Raw genomic sequence first — 15,186 nt, 5'->3', positions numbered from 1 at the left:
AAAAGGCGTATTTCTAAACATGTGTGCTCTTTTTCCTTCACTAGGATTTTTTTTTCCATAGGGTTTTTGCCTAGTAAGATTTTAACGAAGCACATTATCTTTGGACATCCAAGGGGGAGTGTTATGATAAATATCACATTATGGTGGATGTCTACTCTTCTTCCATGATCTACATCTCAAATGCTTAATGACATATTCAATGATATATTTTGTATGTTCAATGATATATTGCATGACATATTTTCTTCACTTTTATGCCTATATAAAGGTCTTGTAATAGATAGGAAAATACACACAATTGAAGAAGAAATAAGAATCTTTCTTCCTCTCTTTCTCTCTATATCTCTTAGTTTGTTTTTGCTTGTTCTATATTGTTATTTTGGGTTATATTTTAACAAAAATAAAATAGTTGGAAGTCAATTAAGGTAAGAAAGATATTAATTGTCAGGGTTGAAGGTGTTGGAGAGATATGGTAGTTGAAATCAAATAGGTCAAGCAAGATAGCTTGAGAAACAAGAATTATCACACAGTGAACTTGGCTTTATTGTCATATGATCACTTGTTAGCACCATCATATGATCACTCGTTAACAACATCCCGATCATATTATAAAATTCTTGTTTGTACATGATATTAGGCTATATAGATGATATTTACACCTTAATATTATCATGTTTTATTGTTGTTTTATAGGCAAATTGCTAACAAAATGCTCTAAATGGTGTTCTTTTATTTCGCAGGGAATATTCTAAGTGAGGAAGCACCACGGAGTGTTTTGGAGGCAATAATGTGAAGAAAACGCCCACTCAAGAAGTACCCGAGCACAAAGAAGCAAGAAAATGGACTGAGCAAATTCCACCGCGACCGCGGTGGAATCGCGGTGGAACCGCCGCAGATCAAGCGTTAAGGCAGAATGCTTAGCATTCACCATGGTCTTGTCGCGACCGCAGTGAACTGTTCACGTGCCAGAAAGTTTGGGGACCAAAGTGTAAATCGGGGAAAACTTGTTCCAAACTTTTATAAACTTTAGAAGCTCGCTCAAGACATGGGAAAGCTTGTTTTTAGACTACTTTGAAGGCAAGAACAAGTGTGAGAAGATCAACCAAATAATAGAGTTTTTCTATCTCCTCTTATTTTCTTGTAATTACCCATTATGAATGATTTAGTAGTTTTATCTTGTTTTGTCATGAGTAGCTAATTCCTTAGTCTAGGGTTTTGATAGAACTTATTGAAGGATGAACTTCTTGTGATGTTAATATAGCTTGCCAGTTTAATCTCTATTTGTTCAACTACGTGTTTGTTGTAGTTAATTGACAGGATCCTTAATTAGTCGTGCCTATTTAGTGTGCATAACTCGGGAGAGAGTGCATATTTAGGTAATTGTTGAACAACACCACTCCCAAAGTATATGAGGGATCAATAACTTAGGGTTTAAAGGCGGGATTAGGGATAACGAAGCCTTGGGTGTAATCTAAAGTGAGCTGTAATAAATAAAGCCAGCTAGCGTAACTCGGGAGAGTGCGTTTAGTAAATTATCGTGATTACTTGGGATAGATTTACGGTAATAAGAGTGCTCATGATTGATAGAGACGATTATTGGGTGAATCTATGTGAAATATAACCGGAAGGGATTTTATCAATAGGGGAAATCATAACCTTAGAACCTTTTCTTAATTAGTTACAACTTAATCATAGTTAGTTTTCAGTTGCTTATTTACTCTCATTCTTAGTTAGTAGAAACACCACCAATTGTTATTGACAACGTTTGAGAAGTTGATTCCGTAAAATTTAGTAAATCCAACGAAAGTAATTGATAGGTTGATTCCCCGTGGGTTCGACTATGAGCTAAATACTCAGATTATATTTGCAACGTCCGCGTGTCCTTTTAATAGCTGAAAATCTGGCCACAGCGATTGTAGACCCGCAGATACAGGTTGAATCATTCCAGATCATGAATAACATGTTGCACTTGTTGCAAAACAAGGGACTATTTTTGGGGTCACAAATCGAAGATCCTCAACAACACTTGAAGAATTTCCTGTCAATCTGTAAAACCTAAAGGCAGCCCAACATAACTCCGGAAGCAATCAAACTGTTATTATATCCATTCTCAGTGACAGGAGCTGCCCAGACCTGGCTAAACTCACTTCCCATAAATTTCATAACAATTTGGGAGGAGTTAGTCAAGCAATTCCATAACAAGTTCCACCCCCCAACAAGACTGCTCAACAAATTGATGAAATTTTGAGTTATAAATAGAGACCAATGGAGACACTGTATGAAACATGGGAACGTTTCAAAGGGATGCTGGTTATATGTCCGCACCATGATATTCCAGATCTAATATTGGGGCAGCGATTTTACATGGGATTGTCAGATTGCGTGAAGAACATTGTTGATGCTTCAGCTGGTGGAGCATTTTTGAGCAAAACATGGAGAGAAGGCCAGAGTCTGCTTGACAAGATGGAGCAGAATTCGAGATGGACAACCAGGAATGCACCTATCACTCCAGTGGTTCACTCAGTGCCCTTAGACCCATCCAACTCTATGGCTAAAAATATGGCCACCTTATTGACACAGACGAGTATACTTACCAAAAAGGTAGAAGAGTCAGGGGAGGAGCAGCAGGTACATATCGTAGATACTACCAATGAGGGCTTGTGCACATCTTGCATTAGTCAGCCAATTGGTAACCAGTGTAATGCAGAACATGATCATCATCACTACCCTGAAGACATGAACTATGTGTCTAATTATGCGGGCCAGAGACAGGGTGGTCAGAATTGAGGCCAGCAAAATCAGTTATACAGGCCAGTCCAGCCACAGTTCAACAATGGGAACATGGGAGGTATGAGACCTCCTAACAATATGGCACCTTACCCAAGACCGCAAGGATACAACAATTAAAATCAGCAGCAGGGGTATCATCCTCCTCAGCTACAAAATGGTGGACGGCAGGAAGATGGATTTGCTAGACTTAAGGTAGTGATGCAGCAGGTTATTGGGTCTAATGCAAAAATTAGTGAAAGAGTAGATGCACATGATTCATCTATCAAGAATATTGAAGTGCAAATGGGCCAAATTTCGATGTCTCTAAACAATCATCCTCATGGGACATTACCTGCAGACACTCAAATAAACCCAAAAGATCAAGGCCCGAATCAGCTGATGGCAGTGAGTCTACGGAATGCCAGAGATTTAGATGTAGATCAAGAGAGGGCTCGAGAGAGCAGACAGGCTGAGACTCTCATACCAGTGCCTATTGAGCTAGATGAGTCAACGAAACTGACAGAGGTGACAGTCCAGCCTGGTCAGGAAGAACACAACATTCAGATTGAGACTGAGAAAGAAGCTGAGACAACCCATGAACAAGTAGTTGAGGTGGCAGCTGATAAAGAGTAGTCCCAAATCATTGGGAAGAATAGACCTCATGCATCATTCCCTCAGAGGCTGGCTAAGCACCAAAAAAGGAGCAGTATAAGAAATTCTTGGAGATGCTGAAACAAATTCAGGTAAATATTCCATTAATAGATGTTTTGAAAGAGATGTCGGGGTATGCAAAAATGATGAAGGATTTAATGTCCCGAAAATTTGATTTCCAAGACTTGGCTACGGTGAGTCTTACTCAGACCTGCAGTGCAGTGGTGACTAGACCAATTGCGGAGAAACTATCTGACCCAGGAAGCTTTACAATTCCCTGCACTATTGATAATTTTGCTTTTGCTAAGGCACTTTGTGATCTAGGGGCCAACATTAATCTTATGCCCCCTGGCGATTTATAAGAGGCTGGGGATTGGAAGAGCTAGACCTACCTCTATGTTGTTGCAGCTGGCTGACAGGACTGTAAAAAGACCCTCTAGTATCCTGGATGATGTGTTGATTAAGGTGGGGAAATTTATGTTCCCTGCAGATTTTGTGATCTTAGACTGCAAGGTGGATGAGGAAATTCCCATAATTTTGGGAAGGTCGTTTTTGGCCACTGGGAGAGCTCTCATTGATTGTGAGATTGGGGAGCTCAAGATGAGATTGAACGACGAAGAGATAACATTCAATGTGCAGAAATCTATGAGGCGACCAAGTGAATTCGTCAATTGCTCTCTTATTGATGTCGTGGATGTAATCGTAGAAACTGATGATGAGATGTTGACTATTGAGGACTCTCTTGCTGCATGTTTGATGAATTTCGATGAGATGAATGGAGAAGAACTGGCAGAATGAGTGTTGGCATTAGAGGGCAGAGGGTTCTAGGATAGAACTCTCGAATTTGAGCCCTTGCACTTAGAAAACAGAGAGACTCCTCCAGCCAAGCCATCCATTGAAGAACCACCAAAGCTAGAGTTGAAACTACTGCCTGCCCATCTCAAGTATGAGTTCCTTGGACCTGACTCCACATTACCTGTTATTATCTCATCTAGTTTGTTAGATGTGCAGGCACAACAACTCTTGCAGGTACTCAAGGAGTGTAAGACTGCCATTGGGTGGACCATGGCAGACATTAAGGGGATCAGCCCCGCCTATTGTATGCATAGAATTCTGCTGGAAGAGGGACATAAACCTTATAGGGAACACCAAAGAAGGCTGAACCCAAACATGGAGGAAGTGGTGAAGAAAGAAGTGATAAAGTGGTTAGATGCGGGAATCATTTTCCCAATCTCTGACAGCAGTTGGGTTAGCCCAGTGCAATGTGTGCCTAAGAAGGGTGGCATGACGGTGATAAAAAACGATAACAATGAACTGATTTCAACAAGAACCGTCACGGGCTGGAGAATTTGCATGGACTATAAAAAGTTAAATCTAGCCACCCGGAAAGACCACTTCCCACTCCTCTTCATTGATCTGTTGCTAGACAAATTGGTAGGGAGGTCACACTTTTGTTTTCTGGATGGGTACTCAGGGTACAATCAGATCTCCATTGCACCGGAGGATAGAGAGAAGACCTCCTTCACTTGCCATATGGCATTTATGCCTTTCGGAGGATGCCTTTTGGCCTAGGCAATGCATTTGCCACATTCCAAAGATGCATGATGGCCATATTCAGTGGCATGGTAGAGGACATAATGGAGGTATTCATGGATGATTTCTCAGTGGTGGGGAACTCATTTGATGAGTGCCTTAGAAATCTGACTCGTGTGCTGAAACAGTCTATTGAGACTAACCTGGTTCTTAATTAGGATAAATGTCATTTCATGGTACAAGAAGGCATAGACTTGGGGCACCAGGTGTCAAGTAAAGGAATTGAGGTGGACCGCGCTAAATTTGACGTGATAGCAGAGTTTCCACCTCCCACTTCAGTCAAGGCAATCAGAAGCTTCCTTGGGCATGCCGATTTCTACCGGAGATTCATAAGAGATTTTTCAAAAATTGCCAACCCTCTCTGTAAGTTGTTAGAAAAAGATCATCCCTTCTTGTTTTCTGATGATTGCAGGGTAGCATTCGAGGAGCTGAAAAAAAGGCTGGTCATAGCACCTATCATTGTTGCCCCCGACGGAGAGCAACCATTCGAACTCACATGTGATGCTAGTGACTACGCAGTGGGGTAGTATTGGGACAGCGGAAAGACAGGCTAATGCATCTAATCTACTATGCCAGTAGAACACTGAGTGGAGCCTAGTTGAACTACACTGTGACAGAGAAGGGAATGTTGGCTGTGGTGTTTGCTTTCGAAAAATTCAAATCGTACCTGATTGGCTCTAAGGTAATTGTATACATTGATCATGCAGCTCTCAGGTATTTGATTGAGAAGAAGGAGTCTAAGCCACACCTGATTCGTTGGGTGTTACTACTGCAAGAATTCAACCTCGAAATTCATGACCGTAAGGGAACAGAAAACCAAGTCGCTGACCATCTATCATGACTTGAGGGAGCTGAAAACTCAGTTGAGGTTGAGGACATTCTGGAAACCTTTCCGGACAAGCAGCTGCTCGCTACTAGTCTTGGGGAAGTGCCATGGTATGCAGACTTTGCAAATTACCTGGCCAACGGTATAGTTCCCTATGACCTTTCCTCTGTACAAAAGAAAAAGTTTTATCGTGACTGTCGTATGTATTATTGGGATAAACCTTACATGTTTCGAATATGTGTTGATAATATGATCCGGAGGTGCGTCCCTGAGATAGAACAATCTTCTGTTTTGTAAGCATGTCATGCATCTATGTATGGAGGGCATTTTGGAGGAGTTAGGACAACTGCGAAAGTGCTAGAGGCCGGTTTCTTTTGGCCAACAATGTTTAAAGATGTGCACCAGTGGGTGAAGGGCTGCAACGAATGTCAGCGAACTGGGAACATTTCCCGTCGTCATGAAATGCCCATGAACCCGATTCAAGAAGTGAAAGTGTTTGATATCTGTGGGATTGACTTCATGGGACCCTTCGTCAGCTCCTTTGGCAATAAGTACATACTTGTTGTTGTTGATTACGTGTCCAAATAGGTAGAAGTTGTAGCGTTACCCACTAATGATGCAAGAGTCGTGATGGGATTTTTGAAGAAGAACATATTCACCCGTTTTGGGACCCCGAGAGTGATTGTCAGTTACGGAGGCACTAACTCTGTAATCGAGCCTTCGAGAAGTTGCTAGCAAAGTATGATGTATGCCATAAGGTGGCTACCCCTTATCACCCGCAGACCAGTGGACAGGTGGAAGTGTCTAATAGAGAGATAAAGAGTGTATTGACTAAGACTGTAAACGCCACAAGAACTGATTGGGCGAAAAAGCTAGATGATGCACTCTGGGCTTATAGAACTGCGTTTAAAACAGCAATTGGTATGTCATCATACAAGTTGGTGTTTGGGAAGGCCTGCCACTTGCCAGTGAAACTTGAACACAAAGCTTGGCGGGCACTGAAATAGCTGAACCTAGACATTGAGGCTGTGGGCACAACGAGAATCACTGAATTGCATGAGCTTGACGAATTTCGACACCTTGCTTTTGAAAGCACAAGGGTGTACAAGGAAATAATGAAGAGGTTGCACGACCAGAACATTGTTGAGCGACATTTCACACCCGGGGACATAGTATTGCTCTATAATTCAATATTACGATTGTTCCCTGGTAAGCTTAAGTCACGATGGTCTGGTCCATTTCAAGTGGTCGAAGTATTCCCTTCAGGGGCTATGAAAATTGCCTCATAGAAAGACGCTCACACATTTAGAGTCAATGGGCAGAGATTAAAGCTATACATAGGCATGAAAGAACCAAAGAAAGTGTCAGAAATCCACCTGACGGAACCTCAGAGGTCGAACGAGCCTTAAATGCGCTTGTCTGCATCATGCCATGACGTTAAATCAGGCGCTGCGTGGGAGGCAACCCACGAATGTTGTTGTTAATATTTTCGTAGGTAACTTTCAAAAAAAAAACTGGGCAGCACCGCGACGGTAGAACCGTGGCAAGACCGCGGCGAGAGGCAAACATTCTGCCTAGCGTCGTCCAACCCACCGCGACCACGGTAGAACTGCGGTGAGACGTAAACATTTTGCCTCGTGTCGTCTAACCCACCGCGATCGCGATAGAACCGTGGTGATACGTAAACATTCTGCCTTGAATTATTTCACCCACCGCGATCGTGGTAAGACCGCGGTGGACACCAGGTATATTTTTTTATTTTATTTTATTTTATTTTTCTTTCTTTTCTTTCTCCTCTATTTTATATATTTTATGAACCCCCCCTCTTAATAAAACATCCCCCCCTTCTTTATTTTCTAATTTTCCTCTCTCTCTAAACCCTAACCCCCCAAATCCCTTCTTTCTTCTTCTTTTTCACTCCCCATACCTCCCTCATCCCCACTCCTCTAATTCTCTCATCCATCAAGGTATGTCTCTTCTTCCTTCCCTCATTTTTTGTATTTTATTTTAGTTATTATGTAGTTTAATGTTTGTAATTGTGTAGTAATATTTGGTAGATTTTTGTTAGCTTTCTTCTTGTTTTCTTTTGAAATTCGTCTTAGATTTATTGGTGAAGGGGTTGTGCGTATAATGTGGTGGAAAGGTGGAGGTTTCTGGGTGATTGCACAGTTTAAGTGTGGGGTATGATGGTGTAGTAGAATCGTTGATTTTGGGGAAGCTTTGTTGTATCTATATGGGCTATGGGCATGGTGAAATTGTCCTGCCCACAAGATGTTTGGGAATTTGCCCCAATGGAGTTATAAGGGCTAATGTGACACTGAGTAACCATCCATGGTCACACATTTCACACACTCACTAATAGACGTTTCTCTGTTTGACAGGTATAATGAATCCATCTAGGAAGAGACACAACACTGGGTCCTCTGCTAGTGGACCGGAAAGCTCCTCGAGAGCTAGGGGTCAAGTCAGTGCACCACAGTTTGACAACAACAGGTTTGTCTCCAAACCGGTGGAGCATAGGTACAATGCAAAGACAACTAAGAAATTGCTACATGAGGTGCATATCGACCGACAAGCCTTAGAGGTGGAATGCCTGAATATCTTAAATGAGTTGAGGAGGTGTCAGCTGGACATCTTCTTCGAGGTTCCGGAGGAGGCCAATGTTCAGATGGTCAGGGAGTTCTATGCTAACTGCCTGGAGCATGAGAATGGGGTTGTTACTGTGCGCAATATCCGGGTAAATGTATCCATCAAAGCCATCCGCAGGATGTACCGACTGCCAATGTTCAGGGGGGAAGCTGATGCTTATCATACCTTTAGCCGATCAAGTGCCTTGTGGGAACTCTTCTTGAAACTATCTGTGTGCCAGAAAGAGAATTTATATGGATAAAACCCAGGATCACACTTAGCTCCTAGTCTCTCAATTGGGAGGCTAATTGTTGGCTAACTATTATCAACAGTCGGTTGTTGCCCTCCAGCAACACGATTGATGTCAATCTACCACGGGCGTCAGCAATCTACTGTTTTATGACTCATAGGGATTTTGATGTGGCCCGGCTCCTCCATGACGAGATTCTCATTAGATCACCTGAGTTACTCAAAGGCTTTTACTTCCCTTCTCTAGTCACCAGGTTGTGCTGTCTTGCTAGAGTCCATGAAGACCTTAGGGTTGATGGGAAATTGCCACCGAAACCCCCGTTTCTGGCAAGAAAAATCAGAATTGGGATAGAGCCGGTGGTGAATATTGATGAATCCGATGATGATGATGCTGCAACAGCTGAGGTCCCACCACCTCCGAGAGTTGACGAGGCAGTCCCATCACAGCCCCGCCAGAGTACCCGCATGACAGCTTTGGAGTAGGAGATGGCTGGGTTCCGTACCTCAGTCACTGAATTAGGTACTCGCGTAGATGCAGTGGCCGATCGGCAGGTAAAGTCGGAGAAGAAATTATTAAGCTGGCTGAAAGCTCTGGGTCATGCTTGCAATGTGAACCCAGACACCGTATCCGATCAGGAGTGATCTTTCAGGGAAGTTCCTTTACCTCACGGTTATTTAAATTTTTATGCTATGAGGACATGTCTACATTTTAAGTGTGAGGTGGGGGATACTTCAATGTATGTATGTAGTTGTAACAATTTGGCTATTTGATTTCTGTTTATGTTTTGCTTTAATTGTTTTTTTGGTGTTTGGAGTAATAGTCTCATTAGATAAGTTAAAGTAGGCAAGTGACTTGTCCCGACGACGGATCTCTTTCGACGTGGTTCTTGAGGGACTAAGTCGAGAAAAAATATGAAGAATATAAGGACTCTTCTTGATAATGGATATTTGAAACAGTTCTTGAGGGAAGTTAGTCTAGAGAAAATACCAAAAAGATTTTATTTATTTATTTTATTTTTAGGTAGTGTAGTAACTCTCCCTTGATTTTTTTTTGGGCCACGGTTCTTTTTCAAGGGTTTAGCTTGAACCGGGTATAGGTAATTTTGTTTATTTTTGTTTTAGTTAGCATCGATGGGCTAAGAGCTAAAATAGAAAGAGAATCCCTGGGCGTTAGTACACCTGAACACAATCGACACTAGAGTGTAACGCCTAGTCTCAATGGTTGGATCTCTCTAAAGTGCCTTAAAATTGTATGTTTGTATCTAACTTGAACACTCAAAAGAGAATGTCTTGATAAATCAATTCGGAGTGAGTCATGTGTGTGAGAGTTTTACTGCATTCCATGATTCATATTTGATGCCTAGAACTTGTCCCGTGTGTTTGCAAAGCGAAATAGTAGTTTCATTCAGTCTTAGAAGTGATATAGACATTTCTTTGTTGAGCCAGACATATAAAGTAAACCCGCCTGAATGTAATACCTCTTAGTTAACCCCGTTGAGCCTATAAGCCTGTTTCTTTGGCAACCACATTGCGAACCTTACCCAATTGTTTGAATAGCCTTCTGTTTGAACCCTTTTACCTCCCAATTGAGCACTTGAATGGTATTGAAATTATGCAAAAGCAAAAGTATGAGATGGTGGTTTGATTTTTGAGTGGAACTATTGAAATAGAGAAAAGGTGCAGAGTTTTGAAGAGTAAAAGAATAAGAACCACAAAAAAAAATGAGTGAGTAAATGTAGTAATTGATAAGTGGTGGTTGTTACAATGGCACCTAATGGATGGGGATGTTGTAAATGAAAAAAAATGGTGGAGTGTTTGGTTGACATAAGTATGGTTTCAAAGGTTAATGTAATTGTATTAAAAGTGCTTAGGGAGGTTAGTCACCATTCCCAAATATATCCTACTCGTCCTTTAGCCTACATTACAACCAAGTAAAGTCCTATTGATCTTAGATTGAGTGGGCTCGATTAGTAGAGTAGTACACTACGGGCAAGCCTATGGTGCATCTTTGTGGCATGTGAATATTCTTTTTGAGAGTGAGCGAGTTTTGTCTATCTAAGTTCCTAATTGTTCTAAATATCATTATATGTGGAACTACTCTCTTGTGTGATGTGAGGGCATGTGATTCACAAAAGAAAGGTAAGTCTTGACTCTTGTATAGAGTAGTTTGAGTAAGTGTGAATGTTGCATGGTACGAGAGATTCGACTTTTGAGGTAAAGGTTGTTCACTACTAGGTGCAACTTTGGTAAATTGTTCAAGGTGTGAGTCGTTAGGGGAAGAGCTTAGGGAAGGAACTTTGATAGAGTGTGGTGGATTGCTAGAGGACTAGCAATAATTTAAGTGTGGGGTGTTGATATTAGGCTATACAGATAATATTTACCCCTTAATATTACCATGCTTTATTCTTGTTTTATAGGCAAATTGCCAACAAAATGCTCTAAATGGTATTCTTTTGTTTCGCAGGGAATATTCTAAGTGAGGAAGCACCACGAAGTATTTTGGAGGCAATAATGTGAAGAAAACGCCCACTCAAGAAGTACCCGAGCACAACGAAGCAAGAAAATGGATTGAGCAAATTCCACCGCGACCGCGACATATCAAGCGTTAAGGCAGAATGCTCAGCGTTTACCGCGGTCGAGTCGCGGTCCAGCCGCGACTGCGGTGAACTGTTCACGTGCCAGAAAGTTTGGGGACCAAAGTATAAATCAGGGAAAACTTGTTCCAAACCCTTATAAACTTTATAAGCTTGCCCAAGACATGGGGAAGCTTGTTTTTAGACTATTTTGAAGGCAAGAACAATGTGAGAAGATCAACCAAACATTAGAGTTTTTCTATCTCCTCTTATTTTCTTGCAATTACCCATTATGAATGATTTAGTAGTTTTATCTTGTTTTGTCATGAGTAGCTAATTCCTTAGTCTAGGGTTTTGATGGAACTTATTGAAGGATGGACTTCTTGTGATGTTAATATAGTTTGCCAGTTTAATCTCTATTTGTTCAACTACGTGTTTATTGTAGTTAATTGACAAGATCCTCAATTAGCCGTGCCTATTTAGTGTGCATAACTCGGGAGAGAGTGCATATTTAGGTAATTGTTGAACAACACCACTCCCAAAGTATATGAGGGATCAATAACTGAGGGTTTAAAGGCGGGGTTAGGGATAACGAAGTCTTGAGTGTAATCTAAAGTGAGATGTAATAAATAAAGCCAGCTAGCGTAACTCGGGAGAGTGCGTTTAGTAAATTATCGTGATTACTCGGGAGAGATTTATGGTAATAAGAGTGCCCATGATTGATAGAGATAATTATTGGGTGAATCTATGTGAAACATAACCGGAAGAGATTCTATCAATAGGGGAAATCATAACCTTAGAACCTTTTCTTAATTGGTTACAACTTAATCATAGTTAGTTTTCAGTTGCTTATTTACTCTCATTCTTAGTTAGTAGAAACACCATCAATTGTTATTGACAACGTTTGGGAAGTTGATTCCGTAGAATTTAGTAAATCCAACGAAAGTAATTGATAGGTTGATTCCTTGTGGGTTCGACTCTGGGCTGAATACTCAGATTATATTTGTAACGTCCACGTGTCCTTTTAATAGGTATAGTTGGGCGTGATCAGTACAACAATGTATAAGTTATAAGTATAAAACTAAATGCTATTTTTTTTAGAATTCTCAAACTCCTCAAACCATTAGACACACTCAACTTGTGAAAATCGATAATTGCAACTTGGGTAAATCTTTCCTGTGCAATTTCTAACTTGTATGGGCCCAAGATCTAACCTCGAGTTCAGTTGCTTAGGGTTTCACTTTTGTGTTGCATATAATATATACCAACACATACAATTAGCACAATATATGAACGTAAATATAAACCAACAATTTAGTTTAAGAAAACTAACATCATTAAGTATAGTTATTATAATAGAAATTATTTTAAATTGAAGATAAAATATTAAAATCGTATAAAAACTAACTTAAGGTAACTTTTGTTATGATATTTAAACATAAACTCTACAATAATTAATAGCCTATAATAATTTGTGTAAAGTAATTCACACAATGATTTATGAAGGACAAAGTTAATATTCAGTAAAGAAGTTATATATGAATTACAAGAATCTTGTCGTGAATGATACTTGAAGAATCAATTAATTTTATTATCAAGAGGTGCATATCATAGTATTTATCATTTTATTAATTTTAAAGCCTTCAAATTCCATCCCTTACCCGCAAACATTTGATATTTTCGAGCAACTTAACCACATTTTGAACAGTAACAAGATAAACGGATATTAAATAAGTAAAAAAAAATATATTGACTAATTTTACATATTGCATATAATCTTCATGTAGGTGATTGTAGTCTCTCATATGGGTGATAATTATTGATTATGATAATTAATGTCTGGTTTAAGTCATTTATAGCAAATGTGAACGTATTACTTTTGATTGCCATTTTATTATAATTTTTAATTTAATATCTCAAATTATGTGAATAACATAAAATGTAGTTAGCTAACATGGACAAAAAAAGGGCTGACAGCTAAAGTTTAACCGGCATATCTTTTGTTCTTTGACGCCTTGAAAAAGAAAATACAAGCGAGGAGAATTTTATTATGAACCTTTTATTTCAAATCATGTTTGGAAAAAAACATATGAATTTCAAAAGTATTTTAAAGGGAATAATGGTGTTAACTTAGATATTGAGATTAAAGCGTATTATTAGATGTGAATATTTTTCTTTCACCCAAAGTGTATAACTATGTAAGTAACCAAGGGAATTCACTCAGTATTCATTTGCCTTTATTATGACATTCAAATTTTGAGAAACACAACATATGTCATGTATATTTACTTCTTTTGCAAATAAGGTTTGCGAGATTTAAAACTATTCTAAAAATTTATAACATTCTTTTTTTTTTTGGTCGAAATTATAACTTTGATTCCAACCTTTTTTTTTGCAAAGTTACACCATCTGCTTTCTATGGACTTTCGAGCAAATCTCAAAACAAAACAAATCATAAACAACCTATACAACTCTTCTGTTGCTATCTATTACAATGTATACACTATCCTATACACAACTAGGATAGTTGTTTAATCTTTCCAGTAATGATCTCTACTTTGGTTTCATTTGTCCAGTTACTTGAATTTGGACAGCAATTTCTTTTGCTCTGTCTTGTATTGCCTTCTTGCATTGTTGAAATCTTTTGTTGTTTCTTTCCATCCATATGTTATACACCGCAGCAACAAACACAATTTCTAGTAAAGCTCTCTTTGGATTTCTATTACTCATATTCTTGATTAGCTAATTCACTTCTTCTTCCCAGTCTTCAATTCTTTTGTGATAACCCATCCATATTAACATACTTTTCCACAATTCAAGAGTAACTACTTAAGATCAAAGAGCTTTTTTCCTTTCATGTTGACTAATATGTGCATGATGAGAAGAAAATTAATGAGAAGTAATCATAATTCTTATGTTCATTTGATAACTTTAACCATTTACTACCGTTAGTATTTATGCCTACAAGGGAACTTCATTAAAATCTAGCTATGCATTGTTTAAGATTTTTAATTCCCTATATTATGGCGATTAGGGACATGTATGATGGGGCTAAGACTCGGGTTAGGGCGGTAGGAGGCGACTCTGAGCACTTTCCGGTTGAAATGGGGTTACACCAAGGCTCTGCGCTCAGTCCATTCTTATTCGCCCAGGTGATGGATGCGTTAACAAACCATATACAGGGGGAGGTGCCATGGTGCATGCTATTTGCCGATGACATAGTTCTGATCGATGAGTCACGAACCGGTGTTAACGAGAGACTGGAAGTTTGGAGACATACTCTTAAGTCTAAAGGTTTCAAGTTGAGTAGAACAAAGACGGAATACTTAGAGTGTATTTTCAGCACTGAGCCGGGGGAAGTGGGCGAGGATGTGAGGCTTGAATCACAGGTTATCCCAAGTAGAGGAAGCTTCAAGTACCTTGGGTCAGTTATCCATGGGGGAGGGGAGATTGATGAAGATGTCGCACACCGTATTGGGGTAGGATGGATGAAATGGAAGTTAGCATCCGGAGTTTTGTGTGACAAAATAGTGCCAACAATACTCAAAGGTAAGTTCTATAAAGCGGTGGTTAGACCGGCCATGATGTATGGGGCGGAGTGCTGGCCTGTTAAGATCTCACATATCCAAAAGATGAAAGTAGCTGAAATGAGAATGTTGAGGTGAATGTGCGGGCACACCAGAATGGACAAGATTAGAAATGATGATATTCGGGAGAAGGTGCATGTGGCTCCCATTAATGACAAGATGCAAGAAGCGCGACTCAGATGGTTCGGGCATGTAATGAGGAGAAGCCCAGATGCTCCAGTGAGGAGGTGTGAGCAGCTGGTTGTGGAGGGCACGAGAAGAGGTAGAGGACGGCCTAAGAAGTATTGGGGAGAAGTGATCAGGCAGGATA

This window comes from Nicotiana tabacum, chromosome 3 (assembly GCF_000715075.1).
Source record: "Nicotiana tabacum cultivar K326 chromosome 3, ASM71507v2, whole genome shotgun sequence".
Taxonomy (NCBI): domain Eukaryota; kingdom Viridiplantae; phylum Streptophyta; class Magnoliopsida; order Solanales; family Solanaceae; genus Nicotiana; species Nicotiana tabacum.
Note: the sequence above shows the minus strand (reverse complement) of the source record.